Source organism: Heterocephalus glaber, unplaced genomic scaffold, assembly GCF_053883595.1.
Source record: "Heterocephalus glaber isolate CG9 unplaced genomic scaffold, H.glaber_assembly_v1.0 deba00001805, whole genome shotgun sequence".
Taxonomy (NCBI): Eukaryota; Metazoa; Chordata; class Mammalia; order Rodentia; family Bathyergidae; genus Heterocephalus; species Heterocephalus glaber.
This window is the reverse complement of record NW_028258480.1, coordinates 2,582,682-2,600,679: the sequence shown is the minus strand read 5'-3', so window position 1 is coordinate 2,600,679 and position 17,998 is coordinate 2,582,682. Positions and strand designations below refer to the sequence as shown.

Below are 17,998 nucleotides of genomic sequence, written 5' to 3'. Positions count from 1 at the left end.
TGACTCTCTATTGTTGAGTTGGACTTCAGTCCAAGACCAATGCTAACAGCCACAGGTTGTACTGGCTGGAAGAGATGTCTGAGAAACATGGGGCATGGGTCTCAGCCCTGTGGCTCTTTCAGATCCTCTGTCCACAGGCAGGCCCCATGGTGCTGTGTTTTACATCAGCCTGTCACATGTTTTCATGAGCTGGTGGCTAGATTCGTTTCAAAGTTCGGAGCTTACAATCTGTCTTAGTTATCTTTCCCTTGTTACTTAGACAAAATAGCCAACATCCAAAGCTAAAGGAAGAAAGGTTTATTTAGCTCACAGTTTTAGAGGTTTCAGTCCATAACTGGCTGGCTCCAAGGCAGGGTGGGACATAAAGGAGGGGCAACACTTCATGGAGTGGAAGAGAGTGAAAACAACAGGAATTTAACAGCACCCTTATGCCTCTTTTACCTTATCCAGACTACTTAGGGTTGGTAGCACTCCACTCTTCATCCAATTGCCCTTGAGCCCAGCATCACATCATGAATCAATTCCAGTGTCACACACTCTAGATCAAGTCACCTCTGAAAAAGCCCATGACCACAGGAGGCTTTGGGGAACATCCAGGGACAAACCCTGACATGACCCTAATCTACTGCCAGAGAATGGCATCTTGCTTTACACTATAAACTCTGAGTAATGGTAGTGTGGGTACAGGCAGTCTCTGGGACAGCCAGGCTGACACTAAACCTGGTTGTTCCTCAATATCACAGTTGTAAGGACAGGCAGTTTCAGGAGCCCACTGAAGCACACGAAGCAGCTAGTGTGTGTGCAGACCAGAGCTGTGCCTCCCATCATGTGCTAGTGTCTTCCTGGCCCTGGGACAATTCTAAGCTAATCTGTAAGTGCTGGCATGTGGGTTCTGCTTTCCCAAGGTTATCAGTCCTTTCTTGGTAGAGGAAAATGTCATGGTTAAATATTTGTTCTGTGTATTTGGGCTGCTTCACCTCAAATTCAGAAAATGGTTGATAACAAGTGCAGAGAATAACTGAGGAGGGGGAGACAGTGAGCTTGGTGACAGGACACTGAGCAGCTGAAGAAGGTGGTCAGGGAAGGGCTCCAGGACAGGGTCCACAGAGTCAGGGTTCTGAGTGGAGAGAGAACAACCACACTGGTCACAGCAAGATCAAAGGTCCTGAGGCACGAACTTGCTTGATGTGAAAAACAGCAAGAAAATCAGTGGAAAAGAAGAGGGGAAAAACAGGAGAATCAACTAAAGGGAGAATTAACAAAAGTAGTAGAAATGAATAGTAAACATTACAGTTTGAAGATCTTATGGAAAATAAAATGGGCAATATTATTAGCTTTTAGGTTGAATTCTTAATCTGAATGTGATATATGAATCAATTAAAAAGATGGCTGTATTTTCTGCATTTTCTTGTTCTCTTTTATCCTTTTGAAAATATGATCATGTTGGATGTTCAGAATGATGATATCAAAAATAAATATTAATTCACATCAGATGTAAGATTTAGTTATTGTTCATTAAATTCCAAAAAAATCTTTCATTCTTAATATATAAGCTGTTTTCTCAAATTAAGACTCTAAGAATATCATAAAAAATTGAAGAAATCTTAGTCAAAATTGTATACTATTACCTAAATCAAATATTAAACTTTTAAAGAGTAATATTTTATTTGTGGTTGTCAAGTGAATCAGAATTAACATAACAGGTATAAACTCGGAGGAGGACGTGTGTTGGAGGCACTGTGATGTATGCCAGGGAGGGGTGAAGTCCCAGGAAGCTCCCTCAGCAATCCTATGTCAAGGCTGGCAGGGGCTCACTGAGTCTGACATGAAGGCCTGGGAGAGAGGATGGGAGGGGCCTGGTGTGAGTGTGGGAGACTGGAGACCAAGAAGTGGTACAGGTCATTCCCTGGTGTCTGAGAGTGTCAGAAGGGAAATCCTCTAAAGGTGAGGGGTGGAGAGAGAGAGAGAGAAAGACAGAGAAAGAGAGAGAGAGAGAGAAAGAGAAACTTGCTCTCTCTTGACTTTTTGTGCTATTTCCAACAATGAAGAGCATAGACTTCCTTAATGATCAACTACATTAAATACCAGACTCTTTGCAAACACTCACAGAGACACACACAGAAAAAGTTAAAAATGTTTCCTGGTTACCTGAGTATCTCATTATTCAGCCAAATGAAGTCATAAAATTAACTGCCACCAATAACATATTCTATTCGAGTCTGATGAAACCTACCACATCCACTTTTGTTTGTCATCATGAGACCCCCATGGACGTTGCTTGTACTTATGGGCATCTTTGAGCCCATGATACACACATTTCCATTTCCATGAGGTACAAAAAAGAACACCTATGTAATGCATGCACACATCAATATCCTTAAGGTTCTTTTAGGCTGCAGACATGGGGATATCATAAGCATTGTCACTCTCTATTTATTTCTGGACATAGTAGCTTTTATCATGTTCATCGACTTTTCCACAAGTGAAAGAATCATTTCAATAATTTAATTTCAACATAGGCCTCAAAATGTAACACAATACCTAGAGGAAAGCTGAAAGAAAGAAACCCAGAGATGGTTCATCTCACAAACTTACAGTCAAAATCCTACTCCTGACTGGGCCTCCAAAAACTGACTGCACTCTTGACCTTTAAGAATGCACTCTTGACCTCCTTGCTCCTCAGGCTGTAGACCATAGGGTTCAGCATGGGGATCACCATGGTGTAGAACACAGAGGCAATTTTTTCAGTGTCCATGGAGTGACTGGAGCTGGGCTGCAGGTACATGGATATTGTAGTACCATAGAAGATGGAGACAGCAGTGAAGTGGGAGGCACAGGTGGACAGAGCCTTGCGATGTCCTGCAACTGAGCGCATTCTTAGAATGGTGCCAAAAATGAAGATGTAGGATGTTGTGATAATCAGGATGGCAAAACAGATATGAAAGCTTGTAAGATAAACAAGAACCAGCTCAGTAACTTTTTTGTCAGAGCAAGAGAGAGCCACGACTGCTGGACCATCACAGAAAAAGTGATGGACCACATTGGAGCTGCAAAAGGAAAGGCTGAAAATGTTGGCAACATGAATGCAGGCATTCAGGAATGAGCTGACATATCAGCCTATGAGGAGACCTACACACACATTTGTGGTCATGGTGGTGGTGTAGTGCAGGGGTTTGCACACTACTGCATAGCGGTCATAGGCCATTGTAGTCAAGAGATAGTTTTCTACACAAATGAGGGCTGCAAACAGGAACATCTGAGCAGCACAGGCATTGTAGGAAATGACCTTGTTTCCTGTCAGGAGCCCTGCCATGACTGAGGGAGTGACAGCTGAGGAGGAGCAAAAGTCCACAAGAGACAGGTTACCCAGGAAAAAGTACATGGGAGTGTGCAGACGAGGGTCCAGGAGGATCATCAGGATCATCCCCAGGTTCCCAGCCACAGTGATGGTGTAGATGAGGAGGAAGGTGATGAAGAGGGGAACCCGCAGGTGTGGGTCGTCAGTCAGTCCCAGGAGGAGGAACTCGGTCATCTGTGTCCTGTTCTCCAACAGTGCTGTCCAGAACCTCTACATGTGCTGTAGCAAAGGGAAAGAAGGTACAGAAAAATAAAGAAACTAAAGAAACTGAACTGAAATCAGAAGGTAAATGCACCATATGTAGTGTGTAATGTTAGATGGATTTGTAAATGAAGATTCTCCAGAAGTAATTTCTTGAAAATGTAGCTCATTCTATTAATTGTATGTCATTTTACAGACTTTAAAATCTTAAAAATTTAATGGATCATCTATGTCATCTCAAAATGTTTAAATATGTAAAATAAAATACAGATGGTTTAATACAGTAGCTTGATCAAAAATTCTTTGGATGAGTCTGTCAGCAGATTCACTCCCCCTGAACACAGTAAAATCTGACACTTTCAAGTTGTTCTCCTGCATAAAATCATCCCTCCACTTTAGATGTACATCCACTATCTCCCTCCAGTGATGTGTGGTTTGGATTTGTTGTGTCTCTCACGTAAATTATGAATCACAGAGCTTGGGTCACTCATCCACAGCTGCACAGATGTGGAATGGCAGTCTCTACTCCACACACACAGTGAACTGTGACCTATGCTGATGGGTTCCTAAGTGATTCAAGTCAAACTGAAATTAACTGAATTCATAATAAGTCATTTTCTCCTTTCTTTCAAACTCAGTGTTCAGTTTTTATAGTGAACTAACTTATAGGTTATGTGTGAACTTCATCTGGAGATAAATCTAACCAAAACATAAAAAACATGAAATGATCAATTCTTCAATGACAAAATGTCTCAGGCAGTTAAGTTCTGAATGAACCTGGAAATTTTTCTGCACTATCTCCTACTTGTTACCATGAGCACATCTATAAATGTTGACATTGATGTTGTTAACAGCATCATCTTTTGCTCAAGTTGAAGAGGAGTTTAACTCCTGACCCTCATGGCTTCTCTCTAGGTACAGGGCTGTGCTGAGGTCACCAGGGTGGAGCATGCACCCTGGCTCAGGGGATTCCAGGGAAGGAGGAACAGCAGATGCAGCAGAGCACAGAATTTAGGATCTGAAGGGACACAGGTCAGACCACACATTGACCATCCAGCAGTTTTTAGCCCTCCAGGAACCACAGTGAACATAACATTGGCATCTGGATAATAAACGGAGCAAGGACACTGACTTTCAGGCATTACTATGAGAATTAAAAAGTAACTAAAGGACAGTAAAATGGTGGGTGTAAAGCTAATCCTGATAAATGGCAGCTCTCATGTTATTATTAGGATGGAATAATGGTTTTGAAGAAGTTGTTAATCAGGTCTGTAACACTGAGGGCTCTGGTTGCAGGTGACCTGGAAGTCTTTAGTTTCCCTCCCCAGTTACCTTTCTCCCCACAGAGGACTCTTTGATTTTCTGTGTTCACCAGGACTTCAGGGTCTCGTTCTACTCCATGGATGTGATTGTGGCTGCTGGAACTCCACGTGGGACAGGCTTTGTCAAAATTTCTTCCTTGAAATCCATATTTCAGTTTGAGACAAATATCTTTTGTTCTTAAACTCAGTCTTTCAGTCATTACTGTCATCATATAGCAAATTTACAGAGAGCTAGGACTTAAAATTTTTATTTGAGTCTCTTTCTGTGTGGAAAGAGCATTTAATATTTGTAAATTTATATTGCAATCTTTGGAAGGAAATTATTATTTCCTATCATCTTGTTTTTCTCAGCTTTTTTCAAATTACATTTATCAACCATCTCAATGAAGATATTATTTCATCAAATTTGTCACACATGTCTACTTTTAACATATACTATGTTTTACAACATTTGGTAAGCAATTTGTATGGAAACAGTGTGGATGTATTACATATAATATGGTTACATATCCATGAATAAACAGCAGAACTGGGAATTTATGTTATCCTGCAAGATTATATAAGTAATAGGTAACTTGAGATTCAAGAGTGAAAGAAACCTACCAAGAATGAGCATTCAGGATTTTACTAATTCAGCTAGGCACCTTTTGCAAATTAAAGAAGTATCAGTTCACTATACTGAGTTTATGTTTGTGCTTTTTTGAAACTCCAGGTGAGATACAAATATATGGCAAGACAGATAATGTCAGTATCCACTCAAAGCATCATCGGTCTTCATTTTTGTTCATATTTTATGGCAAAGAAAAATTATTTGACTTATGAATGACCAAAGTCTCTATGAAAGCCATTTATACCACTGCCTCATTCAACATTTAAGCAATATTTAGAAAACATCTTTATTGTTTAATAATGTATCATATGTAGAGTTAGGACACATTGCATAAATTACATTTGCGACTAAAATGTTTGTGGCATGTAGAAGTTTACCTGTTTGCTAAGGGAGGAACAGCAGTCAGTACAGAATACTGCTCTGCGATCATAGAAATATTCCCTGAACATTGCTGATGTTCTAGAAGAGGAGCTCCTTTGTCTCAGACAGTAGTCACCCTTTCCAATGTCCCTAAGGCAAGGTTGGAAAAATGGAAAAGAGGATATTCACATGGATCATGATGCACAGGTACCATGAGTTCCTTCTGTGTTATTGGAAAAATGACGTCTTTTTTATCTGTAAAATAAACATTGTGATTACTTCTTTCACAGAAGTGTGTCTGTAAATAACGAGAGATCTTTAAATCTCCTCTCCAACAGTTCATCCTTTAAAAGTCCCTCCATGTCACTTCCCTTTCATAGATTTCCCTGGCTGCAGCTGCAGGCTCCCAGCCAGTCCTCAGGTGAGAATCTGTCCTGAACTGGTGACATGGACTTTCTCTCAGATGGGTCAGTGACATCCAATAGCAAAGGCAGCAACACATCCATTCTCAACTGCTGTCAGCTGGAGTCAGGTTCCCAGAGGCTTCTACATGAAGATTTGGAGACAATTATGAGCCACTGTGATCTCTGGAGATTTCCCCCTGAGGATACATACAGCTCCTCATCCCAGACTCTTAGGGAAGAAGACATTAAGCTGTCTGCAGGGACCAACATGGCTACATGTTTTAATTAAATGTATTTCACCCTGATAAATGAAGACTTATGTATTTTAAATATTACAGTTATTTTGAGATACATGGTTATATTAATAACTTTGTAGTACTTGAAGATAAACAAGTATGTTTCTTCAAATATTTATTGTGTACAGTGAACTCTGCTTTTCTTCTACCTACCTGAAGACTACAGTATATAATTGCTAGTGATTATCATCCTACTCTGTAATACACACAGGCGTTTCCATCCTCACAATGACTTAGTAACAACTCACTAACCTTCCCTATCCCTCCTTCTCCCTGCTCTCTCCAGCCCAACTCTGTTCACCTAGCAAATTTTTTTTCTTAAATTCTTTTACTGGTACATTTTAGGTATATGATACATTCACATTTATCATTGGGTGCTTGTACCTGTACATGATGTATCATGGTTTTTATTTTTTCCCCATTACCTCTGCACCCTTCACCCCCTCCACCCTTCCCTATTTACACAGACTTTGTTTCCATTTTTTTCTCATAATTTTTCCTTTCCCATTCCCCTCCCACTTCCTCTATCCCAAAGAACCTTTTCTTCCTATTTCATATTATCAATTATTCATTTAAATTGTTTTAATCCTTATTTACACTTTCAGTTTCTCACACAAGAGAAACTATTCAGTATTTACACGTGTATCCTATTTACTTTAGTTAAGAGTATGGCCTCAATATGCATCCATTTAGCTATAAATGTCTCTAGTTTCTCATTCTTTCTGATTGAGTAGTACTCGATTTTATTAAAAAAAGCACATCTTTATCCAGTTTCCAGTTGATGGACACTTGGTCTGTTTCCAAACTTTAGCTATTATGAACTGTGCCACTATAAACATGGGTGCACATATATCACTGTGGTATGATTCTTTTAATTCTTTTGGAAAGAAACCCAGAAGGGGAATAGCTGGGTCAAATGGGACTTCCAGCCCTAGTTCTTTGAGGTATCTCCATACGGATTTCTACAGTAGCTGCACCAGTCTGCACTCCCACCACCAATGGAGAAGGGTTCCTTTCTCCCCACAACCCCAGCTGCATTTGTTATTGATTGATTCTTTGATAGCAGCCATTCTTTCTGGAGTGAGGTGTAATCTCAGCATTGTTTTCATTTGCATCTCTCCAATGACCAGTGATGCTGAACATTTTTTCATCTGCATATTTGCTGCTTTTACTTCTTTTTAAAAAATAACTTTATTATCAAACACACACACATACAAAAAAATTAAAACCACTCAAAGAAGAAAAATGCAAGGGCAAAAATCTATAATAATATTCAAATACAGTGGAACTCAATAAAAAAAAAAACTGAAAAGCACTTAAACATTTTCCCATATAACTTAAAAAAGCATCTCTAGCACCAGCAAGACACCAGAGGATGTGATTTGTTTCAGAAAGATCCCCCAAATCAACATTAAACAAATAACGACCTGGAAAAAAAACTCCAGTTACTTAGCCGACTTCACATAAGCCAAACTTCTCCCTAATTTAAATTTCAATACAGTCATAAGACACGATGGAAACACAATCTGAGAAATATGTTATTAGACCATGTCATCCGTGTATATCCTTACTTACACTTTCAGTTTCTCACACCAGAGAAACTATTCGGTATTTACACATGTGTGTCCTATTTATTTCACTTAAGAGGATGGCCTCAATATGCATTCATTTAGCTATAAATGTCTGTAGTTTCTCATTCTTTATGGCTGAGTAGTACACCATTTTATAAAAAAACACATCTTCTTTATCTAGTCTCCAGTTGATGGGCACTTGGGCTGATTCCAACCTTTTTCTCTTATGAACTCTGCAGCTATAAACATGGGTGCACATTTATCGCTGTGGTAAGATTCTTTTAATTCTTTTGTGAAGATAAACGGCAGGGGGATAGCTGGGTCGAATGGAACCTCTAAGCCTAGTTCTTTCAGGTATCTCCATACTAATTTCCACAGTGGTTTGAATCAATCTGCACTCCAACCAGCAATGACCATTTTTGAATTGCATCTTTGAATTTGGGGTGTCTGATTTTTTTCAGTTCTTTATATATTCTAGATAGTAGTTCTTTGTCTAAGGTACTGTTGCTGAAAATTTTTTTCCACATTGTAGGTTGTCTCTTGGCTCTGTTGGTGGTTTCTCTTGAAGTGCAGAAGTTTTTTAATAAGATAAGATCCCAGTTGTTGATTCTTTGTGCAAGTTCCCATGCCATTGAGGTTTTGTTCATAAAATCTTTTCTTATACCAATATATTCAAGAATTCTACTTAACTTACCTTTCAGCAAATTAGATTCTCTCCTAATATTTAAATTTTTAATCCACTTTGATCTTAATTTAGTGCATGGTGATAGGCATGGGACAAGTTTTAATCTTTGGCAGATTGAAATCCAGTTTTTCCAACACCATTTATTAAAGAGGCTATCTTTCCTCCAGTGAGGATGGTTGGCTCCTTTGTCAAAGGTGAGGTGGCTGAGTATGTCTGGAGTTGTTTCTGCATCTTCTAATCTATTCCACTGATCTTTGGGTCTGTTTTTGCCAGTACCATGCTGTTTTTATCACAGTAGGTTTGTAGTATAGTTTCAAGTTGGTGATTGTGATACCCCTAGCCATGTCTCTGTTGCCTAGAATTGCTTTTGCTATTTTGGGTCTTCTTGTTCCAAATGAATTTTTGGATTGTTTTCTCTAATTCTGTGAAGTATATTGGTAGAATTTCAATCGGAATTACATTGAATCTATATAGTAGTTTTGGAAGTATGACCATTTTCACTATATTGGTTCTTCCTATCCAGGAGCAAGGGATGTCTTTCCATTTTCTCATGTCCTCTTTGATCTCTTTTTTCAGAGTGCTATAGTTTTCAGTGTAGAGTTCTTTTGCTTTCTTTGTTAGATTGATTCCTACATATTTCATTTTTTTGGATGCTATTGTAAAAGGAATTGCTTTCCTAATTTCTCTCTCAGTGAGTCTGTTATTTGTGTACAAGAAGGCTATTGTTTTTTGAGTGTTGACCTTGTATCCAGCTACTCTACTGAATCTGTCAATTAAGTCTACAAGTCTTTTTGCGGAGTTTTTTGGGTCTTCTATGTAAAGTATCATATCAGCAAATAACGACAGGTTAACTTCTTCCTTTCCTATCTTTATTCCTTTTATTTCTTTCTCTGTTCTAATTGCTGTGGCTAATATTTCCAGAACTATATTGAACAGGAGTGGTGATAGTGGGCATCCTTGTCTTGTTCCTGATTTTAATGTGAAAATTTTCAGTTTTTGACCATTTAGCATTATGTTGGCTATTGGTTTTTCATAGATAGCCTTAATCAAGTTGAGATAAAGACCTTCTATTCCAATTTTCTGTAGGTTTTTTTAAAAAATCATGAGTAGGTGTTGGATTTTGTCAAATCCTTTTTCTGTATCTGTTGAGATGATCATATGGTTTTTGTCCTTGAGTCTGTTAATATAGTGTATTATGTTTATTGATTTACGAATGTTGAACCATCCTTCCATCACTGGGATAAATCTGACTTGGTCAGGGTGTATGATCTTCTTGATGACCCTTTGTATTCTATTTGCCAGTATCTTGTTGAGGATTTTTGCATCAATATTTATTAGGGAGATTGGCCTGTAGTTTTCTTTTTGGGTTGTGTCTTTCCCTGGTTTTGGAATCAAAGTAATAATTGCTTCCAGGAATGAATTTGGAAGCTTTGTTTCTCTTTCAATTTCCTTAATGAGTTTAAAGAATAATGGTGATAGTTCTTTAAAACTCTTGTAGAATTCAGCAGTGAAGCCATTAGGACCTGGGTTTTTCTTTGTTGGTAAACTTTTTATTTTTCTTACATTTTTCCATTTCACTCATAATTGGGGTGTTTAAAATTTCTATATCTTCTTCATTTAACATTGGTAATTCTTATGTGTCTGGGAATCTGTCCATTTCTTCTGTGTTTTGCATTTTATTAGAGTACAGGTTCTTGAAGTAAGAATTGATGATGTTTTGGATATCTCCTGGATCTGTTGTGACTTCACCTTTTTAATTCTTGATTGCATGGATTTGAGCCTTTTCTTTCCTTTTTTTTTGATAAGGTTGGCTAATGGTTTATCTCTTTTATTTATTCTTTTGAAAAACCAACTCTTTGATTCATTAATTTTTTTGCATCCTTCTCTTAGTCTCCAGTGCATTGATTTCTGCTCTAATCTTTATAATTTCCTCTCTTGTATGAGCTTTGGGTTTGTTATGCTCTTTGTATTTTTATTTTTCTTTAATTCTTTAATTGGTATATTTTTGGTATACAATATATTTACATTTATCATTGGGAACTTGCACCTTTACATGATGTATCTTGGTTCTTTTTTTTTTTCCCTATTCCCTGCCCTCCCTTCACCCGATCTACCCTTCCCTATTTACAAAGACTTTGTTTCCATTTTTTTCATTTTCTCATATTAATTCCATTCCCTTCTTTCCTTTCCCCTACCCCTCCAACTTCCCCTTCCACTTCACTCCTTTTCTTCCTACTTCACATTATCTATTGTACTTTTTAGTCCTTATTTACACTTTCAGTTTCTCACACCAGAGAAACTATTCGGTATTTACACATGTGTGTCCTATTTATTTCCCTTAAGAGTATTGCCTCAATGTGCATCCACTTAGCTGTAAATGTCTCTAATTTCTCATTTTTTATGGCTGAGTAGTACTCCATTTTATACAAAAACAACATTTTCTTGATCCAGTCTCCAGTTGATGGGCATTTGGGCTGTTGCCAAGTTTTAGCTATCACAAACTGTGCTGCTATGAACATGGGTGCACATATATCCCTGTGGTATGATTCCTTTAATTTTGGGGGGAAGATACCCAGCAGGGGAATAGCTGGGTCAAATGGGACTTCCAGTCCTAGTTCTTTGAGGTATCTCCATACTGATTTCCACAGTGCTTGCACCAGTCTACACTCCCACCAGCAGTGTAGCAGGGTTCCTCTTTCCCCACAGCCCCGCCAGCATTTGTTGTTGGTTGATTTCATGATAGGAGCCATTTTCTGGGGTGAGGTGGAATCTCAGCATTGTTTTCATTTGCATCTCTAGAACGACCAGTGAAGTGGATCATTTTTTCATATGTGTATTTGGCATTCCTACTTCTTTGTCTGAGAAATGTCTGTTCATTTCAGACACCCATTTTTAGATTGGGTATTTAAATTTGGGAGGTCTGATCTTTTTAAGTTTTTTATAGATTCGAGATAGTAGACCTTTGTCTGAGGAACAGCAGGTGGAGATTTTTTTTCCCACATTATAGGTTGTCTCTTGACACTGCTGGTGATTTCTCTCGCTGTGCAGAAGCTTTTTAGTAAGAAGAGATCCCACTTGTTGATTGTTTGTGTTAGTTCATGGGCAACTGAGGTTTTGCTCATAAAATCTTTTCCTACACCAATGTCTTTTAAGAGTTTGACCTAACCTCTGTTCCAGCCAATTCAGAGTTTTTACTTTAATATTTAGATCTTTAATCCATTTGGAGTTCAGTTTAGTGCATGGTGAAAGATATAGGTCTAGTTTTAATATTTGACAAGCTGAAAGCCAATTTTTCCAGCACCATATATTAAAGAGGCTATCTTTTCTCCAGTGAGGATATTTGGCTCCTTTATCAAAGATGAGATGGCTGAATGTGTCTGGAGGTGTTTTGGCATCTTCTAATCTGTTCCACTGGTCCTGAGGTCTGTTTCTTTACCAATACCAAGCTGTTTTTATCACAGTAGCTTTGTAGTATAATTTCAAGTTGGGGATTGTGATCCCCCCTGCCATGTCTCTGTTATCTAGAATTCCTTTTGCTATCTGGGTCTCTTCTTATTTCAAATGAATTTTTTGATTGTTTTCTCAAGGTCCGTGAAATATGCTGCTGGGGTTTCAATTGGGATTGCACTGAATCTGTACAGTAGTTTTGGAAGTATAGCCATTTTCACTATGTTGATCCTTCCTACCCAGGAGCAGGGGATGTCTTTCCATTTTCTGACATTGTCTTCAATCTCTCTTTTCAGAGTGCTATAGTTTTCAGAAAAGAAGTATTTGATTTCTTTTGTTAGGTTGATTCCTAGGTACTTCAGTTCTTTGGATGCTATTGTGAATGGAATTGTTTGCCCTATTTCTGTCTCAGTGGGTGTGTTGTTCGTGTAGAGGAAAGCTATTGATTTTTGTGTGTTGACCTTGTATCCAGCTAGTCTGCTGAATTTGGTTATTAAGTCTAGAAGACTTTTGGTGGAGTTCTTGGGGTCTTCTATATAGTGTATCATGTCATCTGCAAATCATGACAACTTGACTTCTTCATTTCCTACCTTTATTCCTTTTATTTCTTTCTCTTTTCTAATTGTCATGGCTAATGTTTCCAGAATTATATTGAAGAAGAGTGGTGATAGTCGACATCCTTGTCTTGTTCCTGATTTTAGTGTGAAGGATTTCAGTTTTTGACCATGTCATATGATATTGGCTGTTGGTTTTTTATGGAGGGCTCTGATCAGATTGAGGTAGAAATCATCTATTCCAATTTTTTGTAGGTTTTTTTAAAATCATACATGCATGTTAGATTTTATCACATGCTTTTTCTGTATGTATGGAGATAATCACATGGTTTTTGTCCTTGGCTCTATTGCTATTACATTGATTGATTTACATATGTTGAACCATCCCTGCATCCCTGGGATGAATCCCACTTGATCAGGGTGTATGATCTTCTTGATGATCTTCTGCATTCTGTTTGCCATTATCTTAAGGATTTTTGCATCTATGTCCATTAGTGAGATTGGCCTATAGTTCTCTTTTTCAGTTGGGTCTTTCTCTGCTTTGGGGATCAAGGTGATGCTTGCTTCCAGGAATGAATTTGGGAGTATTGCTTCCCTTTTAATTTCATTGAAGAGTTTAGACAGTAGTGGCAGTAGTTCCTCTCTAAATGTCTTGTAGATTTCAACAGTGAAGCCATGAGGACCTGGGCTTTTCTTAGTAAGTTTTTAATTACATTTTCAATCTTATTGGGTGATATTGTGTCATTTAGACTTTTTAGGTCTTCTCCATTCAACTTTCATAATTCATATGTATCTAGGAATCTGTTTCTTCTGTGTTTTCCATCTTATTGGCATGCAGCTTCTTGAAGCAGGTATTGATGATCCTCTGTATTTCTGCTGATTCTGTGGTAATTTCACCTTTTTCATTTGTAACTGTATGAATTTCGGCCTTTTCTTTCCTTTTTCTGATAAGGCTTGGTAAGGGTTTGTCAATTTTGTTTATTCTTTTGAAGAACAAACTCTTGGCTTCATTAATTTTTTGTATCATTCTCTTTGTCTCCAATGAATTGATTTCTGCTCTGATCTTTGCAATTTTCTCCCTTGTATGAACTTTGGGTTTGTCCTGCTCTTCTTTTTGTAGAAGTTTGAGGTTCAGCATCAGGTAGTTACTTGGGTTCTCTCTGTTTTCCTTATATGTGTCTTCACTGCTATGAATTTCCCTCATAAGACTGCTTTCATTGTGTCCCATAGATTCCAATATATGTATTGTCATTGTCATTTAATTGTAGGAACAGTCTGATTTCTTCTTTAATTTCCTCTGTGACCCTTTGGTTATTCAGAAGTGTGTTGTTCAATTTCCATGTGTTTATGAAGTTTTTGCAGGTTCTTTTGCTATGGATCTCCAATTTCATTGCACTATGGTCTGATAATATACAGGGGATAACTTCAATTCCTTTGCACTTACCTAAATACATTCTATGAGTGAGTATGTGGTCTAGTTTGGAGAATGACCCATGTGTAGCCGAAAAGAATGTGTATTCTTATTTTATGGGGTGGAACACTCTGTAAACATCTGTTAATTTCATTTGTTGAAGAGTTCAATTGAGTTCTAGTATTTCATTACTTATTTTTTGTCTAGTTGATTTATCTCTTTGTGACAGTGGGGTATTGAGGTCCCCCACTACAATTGTATTAGTGCATATATGACTTTTCATGTCCATTAGTATTTGTTTTATCTAGTTGGGCGCACTAGTGTTTGGTGCATAGATATTTATGATTGTCATCTCTTCCTCTTGGATTCTTCCCTTTACAAGGATGTAGTGTCCTTCTTCATCTCTCTTAATCAGTGTTGGTTTGAAATCTACTTGGTCTGCAAAGAGGATAACTACTCCTGCTTTTTTTCGGGTTCCTGTCACATGGAGTATTGTTTTCTACCCTTTCTCTTTCAGTCTATGAGTTTCTTTTTGAATTAAGTGTGTTTCTTGTATGCAGCATATTGTTGGATTTTGCTTCTTGACCCATTCTGCCCATCTTTTTTTTTTGATTGATGAATTGAGACCATTAACATCTATGGTTTTAACTGATATGTATTGGCTTATCATTGTCATGAGTTTTTCTTTTTGTTGGATTATCCCCCTTTACATTTAATTTCCAGTCATGCCAGATGAGTTCATTCAGCTGTGCTTCCTGGAGCTGTGATCCTCATTGTCTGATCCTAGGATAATGTCTAAAATTTTTTGGAGTTCTGGTTTGGTATTCATGAAGTTCCTAAGGTGCTGTTTGTCATGAAAGTATCTTCTTTCTCCATCAATTTTGAAAGAGAGTTTTGCAGGGTACATCAATCTGTGTTGGAGGCTGTTTTCCTTTAGGGCTTGGAGTACATCACTCTAAGCTCTTCTTGCCATGAGGGATTGCCTTGAGAAGTCTGCTGTGATTCTGATGGGCTTTACTTTGTATGTGATTTGTTTCTTTTCTCTAACTGCTTGGAGAACTTTGTTCTTCTGTTGATTTTCTGGAATCTTAACAATTATATACCTATGTGTAGATTTTGTTTTTGATCAAGGCTATTTGGAGTCCTATATGCCTCACTTATCTCTATGTCAAGTTCTTTTGCCCTGCTTGGGAAGTTTTCTGCCATCACTTCTGTGAACAGTTTTTTTTTATGTCATCTGCACTCTCTTCTCTTTCTTCTTTGACTCAAATCAGTCTTATGTTATTCTTCTTTGCATTGTCTAGCAGCTGCTGGATTGATTTCTCATGTTCCCTTATAATTTTGAAGCAATTTTTCTTTTCCTGGTCACTAATTACAATCTTATCTTCTATATCTGAAATTCTATCCTCACATGACTCATTCTGCTGTGTAGACCTTCAGTGGAATTTTTGATCTCCTGGAAATCTGTTTGCATCTGTTTGATGGATTTCATTTATTGCCTATGTTGGGATTCCATCATGTTCCTCAGCTCCTCTCTAGATTTATTAATCATGTCTTGCAGTACAAGCACAATCTCTGCTGTTACCTGAGAAATTATTTCTGATTTCATTTTTTCCAGATCCTCTTTTGTTGCCAGTTCAGGGATTCCAGGTGATTGAGTATCAGAGTTTTCCATCTCATTTCCTTTTGGGGTTGCTGTGGGTGATCTGGAAGTCTGGTTTTGAGACTTATTTATGTGTCTTCTCATTTTGACCCAGGGAGGGGGGTGCTGTTGGTGCCTGCTCCTCTCAACTCCTCTGAGCTGGGAGCGTGTGATGGTGGCTCAGAAGCCTCTACCTCTGGGCCAGGAGTGGTGGGATGAATGGTGGCCTGGAAGCCCCTCCATAATATTTTCTTTAGAAGAAAAGTTACTTGCATGGTCAGGGCAGCCAGTGTTGCGTGGGCACAGGAATTGGGCTGGGAGTCAGGCACAGGTGACTGCCTCAGTGCCTCAGTTGTTGTCACTACAATTGCCACTTTTCTGAGCCAACTTCTGGTTTTATAGAACACTCAAAACTTTTGGCACAGTCATTCCAGGATCTGCACCTCTTTTAAATCCCAGGTAGGTCACAAGAGAAATAAAATCCCAGCAGAGAGCAAACTGGCTGCCTTTGAAGAGCTGTTGCAGACTCTTCTTAGGCTCTTTACTCAGCTTCACCATAGTGACCTCTCTCAGCAATGTCTTTATGTCTTTCTTTTTGAAGGATAGAGTTTCTGGGCACCATATTCCTGGTTGCAATTTTTTGCCTTTCCTACAGTGCAAATCTTTTGTCACTCTCCTCTCAGTTGGCTTGTAAGCTTTGTGCTGGGAAATGTGCTCTCAGGGAAATTAGGACAGCCTTTATCTATGTGTTTTTTCTTCTCTCTTGTCTTAACCATATTCTCCTGTTGTTTTTCCTTAGAATGATTCTGAAATGAATTGGGGTAGACTTGGTTAAGTTGAATCTGAAAAGTGACCTTTTGATTTCTGATACACTGTACCTTTCTCCACTTTTCAAAATTTTCTGTTATTATTTCTTTGAATAATCTTTCAACTCTTTTGTGTTTTTCCAGAGCCTTTTAAGCACCCCAAAATGAAATACTTATTCTCTACGGCTGTATAACCTTCCTGTATTATTTTTTCATGTTCACGCTTTTTCCCCTGTTTTCTGTAATTGAGGTCCCTCATTTGTTTGTTTTTTTCCCCTACTGATCAGTCCTTCAATCGATGTTTTTCATTGTTTTTAGTTTAATGGAACATACTTTAAATTTATTAATTTTTGTTTATTTAAAAATTGATTCAATCTCTATAAAATTTTTAGTATTGAATTATTTCTTTTATTTGCAAGAAAATTGAGTTTTCTTAAAAGAACATTTTTTAGGGCTGGAGGTTTAGCTCAGTGGTTCTGCTGCCTGCCTCAGACGTGCAAGGTCCTGAGTTCCATCCCTGGTACCAAAAAAAAAAAGAACTTTTTAAATATCTGCTTTAATGTCTCTGAGACTTCTCCTTTATTTATCACTATCTACTCAATTTCTGGCTGTTAATTTTAACTGTTAGATGGTGAGATCATAGATGCCTCAAATTTCTTGTTCTTTCTGTCACTTACTCTCATACAGGCATTGATAGATTAAGTATATGCCAATCTACCTAATCTGATTTGGCCTGTGTCTTTTCTCTCAAGAAATTATAAACTGCTTATTTTCTCTAAACCATTATCTATTTTCAATATTTCTCCTCTTGATGTTCCTCAAGTTCAGCTCTGCCAGAAATGTACCATTGGTGTGTTGTCACTGTTTCAGCTATAGAAGGCCAGCCAAGCATATACTTGTCACAACTCACATTGCTGTGATTTTTAGCATGACCCAGGTCATTTCTTAGAAAGCATGGCCCAACTTCACAAACTGCTCAATGGGGCCAAAATAGTCACAAGTGCTGTCCACAGTCATCAGCTTATTGGGTTCACGCCCTTTGAGTTCTGTGCGGGGCCAAGTAGAGTCACCATAGAAGCACCCATTCAGGCATTTAGGCCAAAGTTTGTGGATAACAAATTTGCATTTCCCTGTTATACTCCATACCCATAGCCTCCTAAAGGAGCACAGCAGAGGGAGGGAACAAAACTTTCTTTCTGCTGTTGACTGTCCCTTGGTGATTTGCAATTATAGCCAAGGAAATACTAACAGCCACTGCTGATTGTAGCTAGATCAGACGTGTGATTTGGGCCACATGTCTTCTCAAGACACTGTGGTTGTTTGAGATCTGC

The 17,998-nt window shown here is 38.2% G+C and overlaps 2 pseudogenes; both read right to left on the bottom strand.

Moving 5' to 3' along the window:
- Positions 1-2,030: 2,030 nt before the first annotated feature.
- LOC101725409 (olfactory receptor 5B2-like) lies at positions 2,031-3,550 on the bottom strand (annotated as a pseudogene).
- A 12,707-nt stretch (positions 3,551-16,257) lies between these two features.
- Positions 16,258-16,419, bottom strand: LOC101716151 (mitochondrial import receptor subunit TOM7 homolog pseudogene; annotated as a pseudogene).
- Positions 16,420-17,998: the final 1,579 nt, after the last annotated feature.